Source organism: Mauremys reevesii, linkage group 5 (genome assembly GCF_016161935.1).
Source record: "Mauremys reevesii isolate NIE-2019 linkage group 5, ASM1616193v1, whole genome shotgun sequence".
Lineage (NCBI taxonomy): Eukaryota > Metazoa > Chordata > Testudines > Geoemydidae > Mauremys > Mauremys reevesii.
The window spans coordinates 75,265,880-75,280,244 of record NC_052627.1 but is presented as its reverse complement, the minus strand read 5'-3'; positions in this window follow the sequence as shown (position 1 = coordinate 75,280,244).

The window sequence follows — 14,365 nt, the reverse complement described above, 5'->3', positions numbered from 1 at the left end:
ACACTGCAGGTATTGTTGTTTTAGGTTTTCTGTTGAATAAAATGTTTAAGAGGTGACAACCTCTGTAAACCTCAGTCTGTAATTTCATAGTGCTAAATATGGATCAGAGTCTGACTCCACAATCTTTCTCAGGAGATGCTTTATTATTCTGACACAGTTTTCCACCAACTCATGGGTTTGGGGATAATAGAGACCAACAGTTACATGTCTAAACCTGTACTTCACCATGAACTGCTTGAACTCGGCCTACTAAACTGTGGTCCATTGTCAGATATTACTGAGCTGTAATCCGAGCTGACACATCCCTACCATTTCCCCTCACCAGTAGAATAACAAGGGGAAAAACAGAATAAAACAATGAAATGTTAACATCTTTGACTCTAGTAACCCATTCTTCCTAGGTGTTGTATAATGTAGATGGGGAAAATGTTCTTGTCAAGCTTTTCACCATGTATGGTATTAGTTTTTGGTATCTTAGAGACAAGTTATTTTTAAACTTTATGACCAAGTTTATTAAAGAGTTCAGTTGCCTCCTGTGCTCTCAGGATTTAGAAACAGCAACAATGGGATCAGAGGAGCTGGGTTCTCGCTTTGGTCAGCATAATGTAAAGCTTTTACAGATTGATGGAATGAAGGAGAAAAGCAAGATGTTCCTGTCCTTTCTGCTTCTGGAAGATGGTTAAATGGCATATCCAATTAAAGTAAAGACACATCATTGCTGCAGGAAAGGGAGAATTTTAAGGCTTTGGGAATATATGGGTAAATGTGAAGTCAATGAAAATTGCATAAATTAATGTAGACCAGTTGAGGATCTGGCCTAAGATGTTGCTTTCAAAAATCAAGCCCTATTTCACTGAAATAACAACTTTTGAAAAGAAAAAAAAAAAGCAGAGTGGACGACTCTAGCAGTAATTTTTTTTATTTATTTTAAAATTAGAAACTGAAAGTGGTTACTAAAATTAACTTACAAGGTCATCAACCTCAATTCTACACTACAGTATAAACTGAGTACATAGTTTAATACCATTATAAAAAAACATGCTTTGAAAAAGAATGACTTTGGTGGAGTATATGAATCAGAAAGGAAAACCTTTGGGAGATGATCTAATGGTAGCAATTATACAAGATGTAACAGGATAAAAGTTCAATGGCATAAATATTGATGGCAATTAGCTAAGAATTAAATGCACAGTTAAAAAGGTAAATGCCATATGAGAATTAAATACTTCAGCAGAAATCTTGTTTGGAAAATACAATGGGAGATTATTCTGCAAAGTGGTGCAATATCATAAATGCATCATTACTAAAGGACTTTGATTAGATGGAAGATATTTCTCAAGAACAAAGAAGCCTTGAGTAAGGATACAAACATGAGAGAAACCAGGATTCAAATTGATTAAGGAGACAAAAGCGAAAAAGAAATGGGTAAATTAGATAAAGCTATAAATATATGAAAAAATATGGGGAGAAGGAAGGGAGTAAGAAGACAATTATGAAAATTATGAAACTATATTGTCAAGCTGTCCTGCAGTGGCTCAAGAGTATGAATTCCAACTGCTGGGCAGGTCATTAAGAAGCAGAGAACAAACCCCAAACATTGATTGTGAGCTTTATACTTGATTTTCACCAATCATTTGTCAAGTATAAACTCCTTAAGCACTATAACTGCCTTTATCATGGAGTCACAGACAGTACCCTTGGGTAGTCCAGTCTATCGATCCTCCCAAGGAAGCTTGCCTTTGTGACAGATGGTCTCTTAGGCCAAAAACCACAGCAATATTCATGTTACTCCCAGTCTCAAAGGACCAGTCGCTTACCCCAAGTCAATTGCACCTTAGATCTCATATCAAAAATAATGCTTGTAGCCAATCCTGTCATAAACTATCTAAAGATTTCTTAACTAAGAAAAATAAATGAGTTATTTACAAGGTTAAAGCTGGCAAACATATACACACAGAAGTTTCAATGCACAATAGACACTTCTATATTAAGCAAGCTCTATATTTTCTTTAGGGCTACCCCAAGCCAAACACTGGGGAGGAGAAAGCAATCAACAAATTATTCTGTCCTCTGATGTTTCATGATAGTCCAGCTGGTGTTGATGGGCACCTTTTGTTGGACAGTAGACAACACCTCCTGTTATTAACACTTCTTAATGCTTCTCTACTGTCTGGTGATTTACAGTTACTGAGCAAACACTGACATTTTACTTTATAACATGGGATACAGATATCATAAGTGAGATTAATGCATGCAGGAAATTATAAGCATTCAAGTCTACACAATAAGCACACTTTTACATCTCTAATTTCTATTTTAACAATACTAGCACATAGGTGAGCCAGGCTGGTTCCAGCTATGTATTTGTCAGTGTTCAGTTGAGACCAAGGGGCGTTGGCATGTGGTGGCACTTGGTCTGCCAGTGTAGCACATATTTTGATGGAAACGTCTCAGACAGTGCTAATAACTAACATAGTATTTCAGTCATAAAATATGAGCAAATATAGGCAAATTAAAACAAAGCATATGTAGGGACATAGCAGGCCATTGATTCAAAGGACTACTTTGCATGAGTACTTTCTGAATCTTGTCCTAAATTAATTGATTATATTAAACAATGTCTATTTACAATTAGTCATTCAAATCTATATCAATACTACTGTTATTAAACCATTATTGATATATAATGCCCTTAAGTTGATCATGCTGCTGCAGTCAATTTATTGATCCTGATTCTCCAATGCTTTGCACTCATGCTAAGTGAGTATATAACATTACCAAATCAGAAAAGGAGTATTTATCAACTTCTTAGCACTCACTTTGCATTAGTATAAATAACTATACAAGGTGTAAGGCAATGGTGAATAAAGATCTACTGGGTTTATTGTCCCTCTTGTATGATTTACCAAGTTTTTGTCATAAGCATAGGAAGCTTTCACTGAAAACATGTTTTACTTCCATTGACATGGGTGGTTTTAACAGTGAACCAGTGACAGGGAGTGGTGGAATCAAAGGATAAACTTGTCTCTCTCTGTCACTGGAGAATCTTTATATTCAGCATCATCCAAACACCCTGAATGGAAAGAGTGGGAAAAGGAGGATGGTTGTGCAGGTAATGTGAAGAAATAAGAAAATGCAATATACAGGACCGAGAACAAGTGAAAAAACTTTCTGTTTACATTTAGATTTTGTAGCTTGTGTTGTTTTGCATGATAGACTTGATTCAATTCATTTTCTTTTTAAAGGAGAAAAGTGGTTTCAGGGAAATGGGTTCCCAGCACAAGAGCTATTCTCAGTGCACCATTTCTATTGCTTTTAAGGCCTCTTTATGTTGCCAAGGCCTTAGTGTGATTGAGACTCAGGACTCAATAAATGTATTGTATCTCACATGTATGCAATTTAAACAGTATGGTACTATTGTCAAAAGTGTGCTCAAATAAGATTCTGAGAAATAGGGTCAAATATTTTACTAATTTCTAATATAGCACATATACTCCATACCCTGCATCCAATAAATTTGAAATTCTTTCAAAACCAGAATCAAGTTTTTTCTGGCAAGATTTTTAAACCCATGCTGTATAATATTAATAATCTTGTTATCCTCCAGATATTTAGTGATTTTTTCTCTTAATAGTCATTCAATAATTTTATGGAGAATGGAAGTTAGGCATAAGGAATGCTAATGCCTGTATCACGGTCTTATTTTGAACCTCCCAACCTTCATTTGGTCATTTACAAATAATGGGGCACATGGGCTCAACCTGTACTTATTTTGCAGGTATAACTTTGTTCCCACAATTAATAGAGAAACAACCAGAACTTACTGAGGTACAGGGCCTACATTTAAACGCCTGAGTAGTTCCAGTAAAATCAATTGATCCATTTACTTCAATGGGGATACTCTTGTGCATGACATTAAACACATGTCTAAGTATTTGCAAGTTTGAGGATTTAGAAGTGTAGGCCCAGATTCACAAAGAGTTTTAGGTGTTGCAAAAACCAGCACACTAAGCAGGAAACTACTTAAGCTAGCCAATGGGAGATACCAAAAGGATTGTGTGTGCTAAGTCCTGCCCCTCTCATGGAGATAGGCACCTAAATCCAAGCTGCAGGCAGGGCTGGCTCCAGGCACCACCGAATGAAGCAGGTGCTTCGAACGGCCAATGGAAAGGGGCGGCACGTCCGGGTCTTCGGCAGCAATTCGGCGGCGGGTTGCTCAGTCCCTCTCTTCCTCTTTGAGCTGCTGCCAAAGTGCCACCGAAGAGGAAGAGAGGAAGCAAAGGACCTGCCGCCAAATTGCCACCGAAAAATGAAGCGGCGTGGTTGAGCTGCCGCCGAAGTGCCACCAATCTACTTTATCTTTTTTTTTTTTCGCTTCACTGCTTGGGGCAGCAAAAAAGCTGGAGCCAGCCCTGGCTGCAGGGAGTGGTCATTTCTGCCTAATGATCCACAAACAGGAACCAGTATCCTGGAGTCAGGTGTCTTAGCACCTAAACAGTTTCTTGTTTACTAATTTAGGAACTTGTCTCTTTCCACACAAAATGGCCAAAAGATGAGGCAGTGTCTTCTACCTTATAACTTTTACTCCAGTGATTAGAGCACTCATTTGGGATGTGAGAGACCCCGATTCAATCAATTCCTCCCCTTTGCCTAAAGGGGAGAAAGGAGACTCCTGTTCAAATCCTACCTCTCAGGAGAGCTTAGTGGTTAGAGCATTATGTGATATTCTGACGTAGAGTCCCCTCACAGTCTCCTGTTGAAGCTGTTGCACTGTGGGTAAATAATGAAAGAGTGACTGGAGTAGGGAGATTGGAACCCAGGTCTGCCCATCTCTCAGGTGGGTGCCTCAAGCACCAGGCTATAGAGTCATTCTCTCTCTGGCTTGCTGTCTATTTAAGTATTTATTCACAGTGGTACAAACTGACACCTACCATGTTAGAGAGCACTTTTATAAATGTAAGCTACCATGTAAAATGCCAACTACAGGATTTACAAAAATTGAAAGTATCATTCTTGTTACTAGAGCAACTGATAGGTGACTTATCAAACAATGATTTATTTGAAACTTTTGATGGATGGTCCGTTGCTGAATGCCCAAATCCTCTTTAAGATTCAGTAGATCAATAATAAATAATGGAGTTTGTGTGCAGAACTCCTCCACACTGCTTTGAAAGTTTACCCAAAAGATTTGAAATGAATAACAATGAAATTTAACAAGTACAGATTCAAGCTTTTGTTGCTCTCTCTGCTAATAGATGCAGCAGCACAACTGTATCATATATTCAAAATTGAGAAATGTATAAGCAAACATGCCTTAAAAGTTATCTTAAAGACAATAAGAAAAGTTTCCAAAAAGTAGTTAAAGAGTAAAGATATTTTAATTAGTGAACTTAATCCCCAGATTGTCACTGAGATGACATGAATGCCATTGATCAAAGGAAGATAATTCTTTGAGAATAGAATTTGACAATCCAGGAGTTCACGTTATCTTCTCTCATGTAAACCTAAGTAACAGATAAAAGGTGTTGGTGCAATTAATGTACTCTCTCATGAGCAAACATAGAAAAGAATATTTAGCTAATAAATTGCTTTTAAGTATTGAATCATATTTTAATCTTTCAATGCAACAGACAACAAAATGAAGACACCTGAATGAAGCTGAGGATATGTCTATACTGGCAGAGTTACAGAGTCGGCAGTTACAGCGCAACTCAGACAACTCTGAAGGGAAACCGATGTTGTGTGTTCACAGTCAGCTGCCTGCGCAATAACGTGTTCACACTTGCGGCAGTATTCGGAGTGGTGCACTCTAGGCAGCTATCCCACAGAGCATCTCTTCCTTCTGCCGCTAAGAGTTGTGGGAAGGCAGAGTGGGTCGCGGGGTATCCTGGGTCCTTTCCCAATGCCCTGTGACGCATTGCCTCGCACCCCAGCAATCCCTGTGCTTCCGTCCGCATTTGGCGGCATCTTTAAATGGTTTGTGTACTGCACGCTCTGCCTCTTCATTCTGCAGGAATGGATCCCGCACTGTTGACCAATATGTGGCTCACTCTCAATAACACGTCACATGTGGCAGTGGACTTATTCCATAAACTACAAAGGCAAAAGCAGTTTGACATTGATCTCGCCATGCGTAGTAGCTACGACACGAGAGTGCTTGTGGCATTCACGGAGGTGTTGATCACAGTGGAATGCTGCTTTTGGGCTTGGGAAACAAGCAGTGAGTGGTGGGATCACATCATCATCACGTCTGGGATGATGAGCATAGCTGCAGAACTTTCAGATGAGGAAAGCCACATTCATGGGACTGTGTGATGAGCTCACTCCAGCCCTGCAGTGCACAGACACGAGAATCAGAGCTGCCCTGCCATTGGAGAAGCAGACTACTACCAATCAGTCACTAACCAGTTTGGAGTGGGAAAGTCCACCATTGGACTCATATTGATGGAAGTGTGCAAGGCCATTAATCATATTCTGCTCTGAAAGACGGTGACTCTGGGCAATGTGTGTGACATTGTGGGTGGCTTTGCACAAATGGGCTTCTCTAACTGCAGAGGGTGATAGATGGCACATTTATTCCAACTCTGGCACCAGACCACCTAGCCACTGAGTACATTCAATGGAAGGGGTATTTCTCAATGGTTCTCCAGGCGCTTGTGGATCACCGTGGGCATTTCACGGACATTAATGCAGGCTGGTCCGGAAAGGTGCATGACTGAATGCTAATGGGAAGGGGGTAGGTTTAGAAGATAAAATAAAAAAAGAACAAGTTAATAATCACTTAGAAAAGTTAGATGACTGCAAGTCACCAGGGCCTGATGAAATGCATCCTAGAATACTCAAGGAGCTAATAGAGGAGGTATCTGAGCCTCTAGCTATTATCTTTGGAAAATCATGGGAGAAAGGAGAGATTCCAGAAGACTGGAAAAAGGCAACTATAGTGCCCATTTATAAAAAGGGAAATAAAAACAAGCCAGGAAACTACAGAAGGGTTAGTTTAACTTCTGTGCCAGGGAAGATAATGGCGCAAGTAATTAAGGAAATCATCTGCTAACACTTGGAAGGTGGTAAGGTGATAGGGAATAGCCAGCATGGATTTGTAAAGAGCAAATCATGTCAAACCAATCTGATAGCTTTCTTTGATAGGATAACAAGTCTTGTGGATAAGGGAGAAGCGGTGGATGTGGTATACCTAGACTTTAGTAAGGCATTTGATATGGTCTCGCATGATATTCTTATCAATAAACTAGGCAAATACAACTTAGATGGGGCTACTATAAGGTGGGTGCATAACTGGCTGGATAACTGTACTCAGAGTAGTTATTAATGGTTCCCAATGCTGCTGGAAACCTATAACAAGTGGGGTTCCACAGGGGTCTGTTTTGGGACCGGCTCTGTTCAATATCTTCAACGACTTAGATATTGGCATAGAAAGTACACTTATTAAGTTTGCAGATTATACCAAACTGGGAGGGATTGGAACAGCTTTGAAGGATAGGGTCATAATTCAAAATGATCTGGACAAATTGGAGAAATGGTCTGAGGTAAACAGGATGAAGTTTAACAAAAACAAATGCAAAGTGCTCCACTTAGGAAGGAACAATCAGTTTCACACATACAGAATGGGAAGAGACTGTCTAGGAAGGAGTACGGCAGAAAGGGATCTAGGGTTTATAATGGACCACAAGCTAAATATGAGTCAACAGTGTGATGCAGTTGCAAAAAAAGCAAACATGATTCTGGGATGCATTAACAGGTGTGTTGTGAGCAAGACACGAGAAGTCATTCTTCCACTCTACTCTGCGCTGGTTAGGTCTCAACTGGAGTATTGTGTCCAGTTCTGGGCACCGCATTTCAAGAAAGATATGGAGAAATTGGAGAGGGTCCAGAGAAGAGCAACAAGAATGATTAAAGGTCTTGAGAAGATGACCTATGAAAGAAGGCTGAAAGAATTGGGTTTGTTTAGTTTGGAAAAGAGAAGACAGAGGGTACGTCTACACTACGGGACTATTCCGAATTTGCATAAACCGGTTTTGTAAAACAGATTTTATAAAATCGAGTGCGCGCGGCCACACTAAACACATTAAATCGGTGGTGTGCATCCATGGTCCGAGGCTAGCGTCGATTTCTAGAGCGTTGCACTGTGGGTAGCTATTCCCTAGCTATCCCATAGTTCCCGCAGCCTCCCCCGCCCCTTGGAACTTCCGGGTTGAGATCCCAGTGCCTGATGGGGCAAAAATCATTGTCGCGGGTGGTTCTGGGTAAATGTCGTCAGTCACTCCTTCGTCTGGGAAAGCAACGGCAGACAAGCATTTCGCGCCTTTTTTCCCTGGATTGCCCTGGCAGATGCCATAGCATGGCAATCATGGAGCTTGTTTTGCCGTTTGTGACTCTCACCGTATGTGTACTAGATGCCGCTCACAGAGGCGATTCAGCAGCGCTACACAGAAGCATGCTTTTGCTTTTGCATGACAGCAGAGATGGTTACTAGCCATATTGCACCATCCAAACCCTTCCATAAATTGGAACTGAGGATGATCATGGCTACCAGTCCTTTTGTACCATTTGCTGCTAGTGCCCCTGGTCAATCAGCCAGGGGCGCAAAAGCCAAGAGTGGTTACTAGCCATATTGTACCTTCCATCGTTTTGTACCATTGGCTGCTGTCATAAGTGCCCCTGGCTGATCAGCCAGGGGCGCAAAAGCAAAAATTGGGAATGACTCCCTGAGTCAATCCCTCCTTTTTGGTATCTAAAAATAGAATCTGTGCTGCCTAATATAGGCAAGTGTGCTAGAGAACCACCTGCTCTGTGTCAGAGCCCGCAGAAATTATCTGTATGCTATTCACAGGGGGTGCTCCTGTAACAACCCCACCTGTTGATTCCGTTCTTCCCCCAGCCTTTCTTGGCTACCGTAGCATTGTCCCCCCACTTGTGTGATGAATTAATAAAGAATGCAGGAATAAGAAACACTGACTTGTTAGTGAGAAATGAGTGGAAGGCAGCCTCCAGCTGCTATGATAGTCCAGACAGGACATTAAGCAGTGTGTAGGAGAGAAGCCCAGCATCCCACTGCTAGTCCAGGGGCAACTGAATCTTTTCTTTACACATGAAGGGTGGGGGCTGATGGAGCTCAGCCCCCTGTTGCTATGATGAGGATGGTTACCAGCCATATTGCACCATCCATCCACCAGAAAAAATTAGGGCCAATAGGCTGATGACGAGGACGGTTACCAGTCCTTTTGTCCCATCAGCTGAAGCTGATCATGAGGATAGATTTCCATCATTTTGCACGATTAGCTTATGCTGATGATGAGGATGGATTTCCATCTTTTTGTACCATCAGCCGCCCATGACGGGGGGGGGAGCAAGGATGTTGGTGTTGAGTGCTGCACTATCGCGTCTATCTGCAGCATTCAGTAAAGATAGGGTGACATGTAAAAGAGTCAGAGGATTGTTTTACCTTTCGCTTCTGGGGGTGGGTGGGGGGTGGGTGAGTAGATTGCCAAGCTATGCCCTGACCCGCGGGCACTGTGTTTGACCCTAGAAGCATTTGGAGCTCAGCCAAGAATGCAAATAATTTTAGGAGGCTGCAGGAACTGTGGGATAGCTTCAGTCCTCCAGTCCATGCGCATCCATTTGATTCTTTGGCTTTCCGTTACTCTTGTCACGCTGCAGTGCGCTGAGTCCCTGCTATGGCGTCTGTCTGGAGATTTTTAAAAAAGGATTCTAACGGAGCGCTGATAGAACGGATAGAACGGATTTGCCTGCCCTTACAGCGATCACATCCGCATGGTCCATGCGGGAGCTCTTTTTTTTATTTTGATTTCGGACTGCATCGCCACCCGTGCTGATCGGAGCTCCACGCTGGGCAAACAGGAAATATTCAAAAGTTCGCGGGGCTTTTCCTGTTTACCTGACCACTGCATCCGAGTTCAGATTGCGGTCCAGAGCGGTCACTGGTGCACTGTGGGATAGCTCCCGGAGGCCAATACCGTCGATCAGCGTCCACACTAACCCTAATCCGATATGTTAATACCGATACTAGCGTTACTCCTCTCGTTAGGGAGGAGTACAGAAACCGGTTTAAAGAGCCATTAAAATCGATATAAGGTGCCTGCTAGTGTGGACGGTTTCGGCGTTAAATCGGTTTTACGCTCCTAAAACCGATTTAAACGCCTAGTGTAGACCAGGCCAGAGAGGAGACGTGATAGCAGTTTTCAGGTATCTAAAAGGGAAGTAGGGAGAAAAGTTGTTCACCTTAGCCTCTAAGGATGGAACAAGAAGCAATGGGCTTAAACTGCAGCAAGGGAGGTTTAGGTTGGACATTAGGAAAAAGTTCCTAACTGTCAGGGTGGTTAAACACTGGAATAAATTGCCTAGGGAGGTTGTGGGATCTCCATCTCTGGAGATATTTAAAAGTAAGTTAGATAAATGTCTATCCGGGATGGTCTAGACAATGTTTGGTCCTGCCATGAGGGCAGGGGACTGGACTCGATTACCTCTCGAGGTCCCTTCCAGTCCTAGAATCTATGAATCTATAAATGACACACGCATGTTTCGGAATGCCGGACTGTTCAGGAAGCTGCAAACTTGGACTTTCTTCCCGGACCAGAAGATCACTGTAGGGGAAGTCAAAATGCCCATTGTGATCCTGGGAGACCCTGCCTACCCCTTAATGCTGTGGCTTATTAAGCCATACCCTGGGCACCTTGACAGCAGCAAGGAGCGGTAAAACAACAGGCTGAGCAAGTGCAGAATGACTGTTGAGTGTACTTTTGGCCATGGAAAGGCCCCCTGGCACTGCCTATATGGGAGGCTAGACATGGCCGATGACAATATTATTATGCTTATAGCCATGTGCTGTATGGTCCATAATATTTGTGAAGGGAAGGGTGAAAGCTTCACTCATGGCTGGACTGCTGAGGCTCAGCACCTGGACGCTGAATTTGAACAGCCAGAGACCAGGGCTATTAGAGGGGTGCAGCATGAGGCCATAAGGATCAGGGATGTCTTGAGGCAGCAATTTGAAGCTGAAAGCCATTAATATTTGTTGCTACGCTCGGGAGTGCAGTGCTTGTAATGCTAGGAGGTAATTGTGACTGGTGCAGACGATGCAATATGAAGGTTTAAAAAAATTACCTGTTGTTTTGCAGGGCTCTGTTTGCTTTCAGTTAATGGAATAAAGATTGCTTTCAAACCAACACAATTCTTTTATTAATAAACAAAAAACAGAGGAGACAAACAACAAAAACATTAGCACTGAGGGGGAGGGTGGAAGGGAGGGTCCCAGGAGGACATGGGGTTCCAGGATAGTTAAAGATTTGTGTATGTCCAGGGATCATATCCAACCTTCTCCTCTGGAGTACATTGCAGCGGGTACCATACTTCAGCAGGGCTAAACTGTAGAGTGTTGAGTGAAGTGGGTACTGAGAGTCCACAGTGCTGGTCTGTGATGGGGGGGGAGTGGAATGCAGTGGGTAGAGCCTGGAGCCAGGAGGTTGATAAGAGTGTGTTGGCGGTGACTTGGGGGGGAGGGCGCACATGGGAAAGAGTTTTGCGACAGCGGCTGCTGAGGAGGGCAGGCTCGGAGCTGCTCAGTTTGCTGTTCTAGTAGTGCCTGGAACATGTTCGCTTGGCCATTCATAATGTTTAAGAGCCGCTCTGTGGCTTCATTCTGGTGCACGGTGTTCTCCTTTGGGTCCCTCTTCTCACTGTCCTGCCACTCCTTCAATTCTTGTTTTTCGGCCACGGAGTGCACCATGACATCACGTAGTCCCCTGCACTTATGGCAGAGCCAAGTATTATCTAGACCATACCTCACAAGTTTTTTGTCTAACCTGTTCTTAAATATCTTCAATGATGGAGATTCCACAGTATCCCTAGGCAATTTATTCCAGTGCTTAACCACCCTGACAGTTAGAAAGTTTTTCCTAATGTCCAACCTAAACCTCCCTTGCTGCAATTTAAGCCCATTTCTTCTTGTCCTATCCTCATAGGTTAAGAAGAACTATTCTTCTCCTTCCTCCTTGTAACAATCTTTTATGTACTTGAAAACTGTTATCATATCCCCTCTCAGTCTTTTCTTTTCTAGACTAAGCAAAACCAATTTTTTCAATCTTCCCTCATAGGTCATGTTTTCTAGACCTTTAATCCTTTTTGTTGCTCTTCTCTGGACTTTCTCCAATTTGTCCACATCTTTCCTGAAATGTGGTTCCCAGAACTGGACCCAATTCTCCAGCTGAGGCCTAATCAGCTCGGAATAGAGCGGAAACATTACTTCTCTTGTCTTGCTTACAATACTCCGGCTAATACATCCCAGAATGATGTTTGCTTTTTCGCAACAGTGTTACACTGTTGACTCATATTTAGCTTGTGATCCACTATGACCCCCATATCCCTTTCTGCAGTACTCCTTCCTAGGCAGTCATTTTCCATTTTGTATGTGTGCAACTGATTGTTCCTTCTTAAATGGAGTACTTTGCATTTTTCCTTATTGAACATTTGTCCAATTCATAGAATCATAGAATCATAGAATTCAAGATCAGAAGGGACCATTATGATCATCTAGTCTGACCTCCTGCAAGATGCAGGCCACATAAGCCGATCCACCCACTCCTTAGCAAGTGACCTCTGCCCCATGCTTCGGAGGAAGGCGAAAAACCTCCAGGGCCATTGCCAATCTTCCCTGGAGGAAAATTCCTTCCCGACCCCAAATATGGCGGTCAGCTGAACCCCGAGCATGCGGGCAAGACTCTCCAGCCAAACCCTCTGGAAAAGGTTATATCATACCAGGCACATAATTGACCTATTGACTAAGCCCGTTATCCTATCATACCATCCCCTCCATAAACTTATCTAGCTTAATCTTAAAGTCATGGAGGTCCTTCGCCCCCACTGTTTCCCTTGGTAGACTGTTCCAGTATTGCACTCCCCTGATGGTTAGAAACCTTCGTCTAATTTCAAGCCTGAATTTCCTGACTGACAGTTTATATCCGTTCGTCCTCGTGTCCACATTAGCACTGAGCTGAAATAATTCTTCTCCTTCCCTGGTATTTATCCCAATTGTCCATTTCATCCTATTTACTTCAGACCATTTCTCCAGTTTATCCAGATCATTTTGAATTTTAATCCTATCCTCCAAAGCACTTGTAACACCTCCCAGCTTGGTACCATACACAAACTTTATAAGTATACTCTCTATGCCATTATTTAAATCATTGATGAAGATATTGAACAGACCCAGACCCAGAAATGATCCCTGCAGGACCCCACTCGTTCTGTCCTTCCAGCATGACTGTAAACCACTGATAACTACTCTCTGGGAACAGTTTTTCAACCAGTTTTGCACCCACCTTATAGTAGCTCCATCTAGGTTGCATTTCCTTAGTTTGTTTATGAGACGGTCATGCGTGACAATATCAAAAGCTTTAGTAAAGTCAAGATATACCACCTCACTGCTTCCCCCATTTCCACAAGGCTTATTACCCTGTCAAAGAAAGCTATCAGGTTGGTTTGACACAATTGGTTCTTGACAAATCCATGCTGACAGTTACTTATCACCTTATTATCTTCTAAATGTTTGCAAATTGATTGCTTAATTATTTGCTCCCTTATCTTTCCAGGTACAAAAAGTTAAGCTGACTGGTCTGTAATTCCTTGGGTTGTCCTTATTTCCCTTTTTATAGATAGGCACAATATTTGCCCTTTTCCAGTCTTCTGGAATTTCTCCCATCTTCCATGACTTTTCAAAGGTAATCAAAAGGCTCAGATATCTCCTTAGTCAGTTCCTTGAGTATTCTAGGATGCATTTCATCAGGCCCTGGTGATTTAAACACATCTAATTTGTCTAAGTAATTTTTAACTTGTTCTATTCCTATTTTAGCTTCTGATCCTACCTCATTTTCTGATAAGCTGCCCAACCTGACTCCTCTATACCTGCCTGGCAAGCTGCTAGGGTTCCCAGGCTTCCAGAGTCCCTTACTTTGCTGCCTGCCAGAAGGTCAAGCTGGGATAGCAGGGAGCATATTTTGTTTCAGAAACACCAAATTTCAGAGTTTCCAATTTTTGAGGTTATGGCCTTTTGTCCCAACTCATGATGGAAAAAAATTCCAAAAATTCATATTTTCACAGAACTGAGATTTGGTTTCCTGGCCATCTGTAGTTAGAGAGTCTATATTACACTAGATTGCCAGGGAGTAAGAGAAACAGCCACAAAGGGGAAGGCAAATGTCTTTTTTCCATCACTGTTCACCACACAGGATGATCAGGAGATAGATTCCCACCTTTAAAGCAATTCTTTTCAGGTAATAAAGATGACACTGTTAGAGACTGACATGACAAAAGGGGAGATGTCAGAACAAAGTGA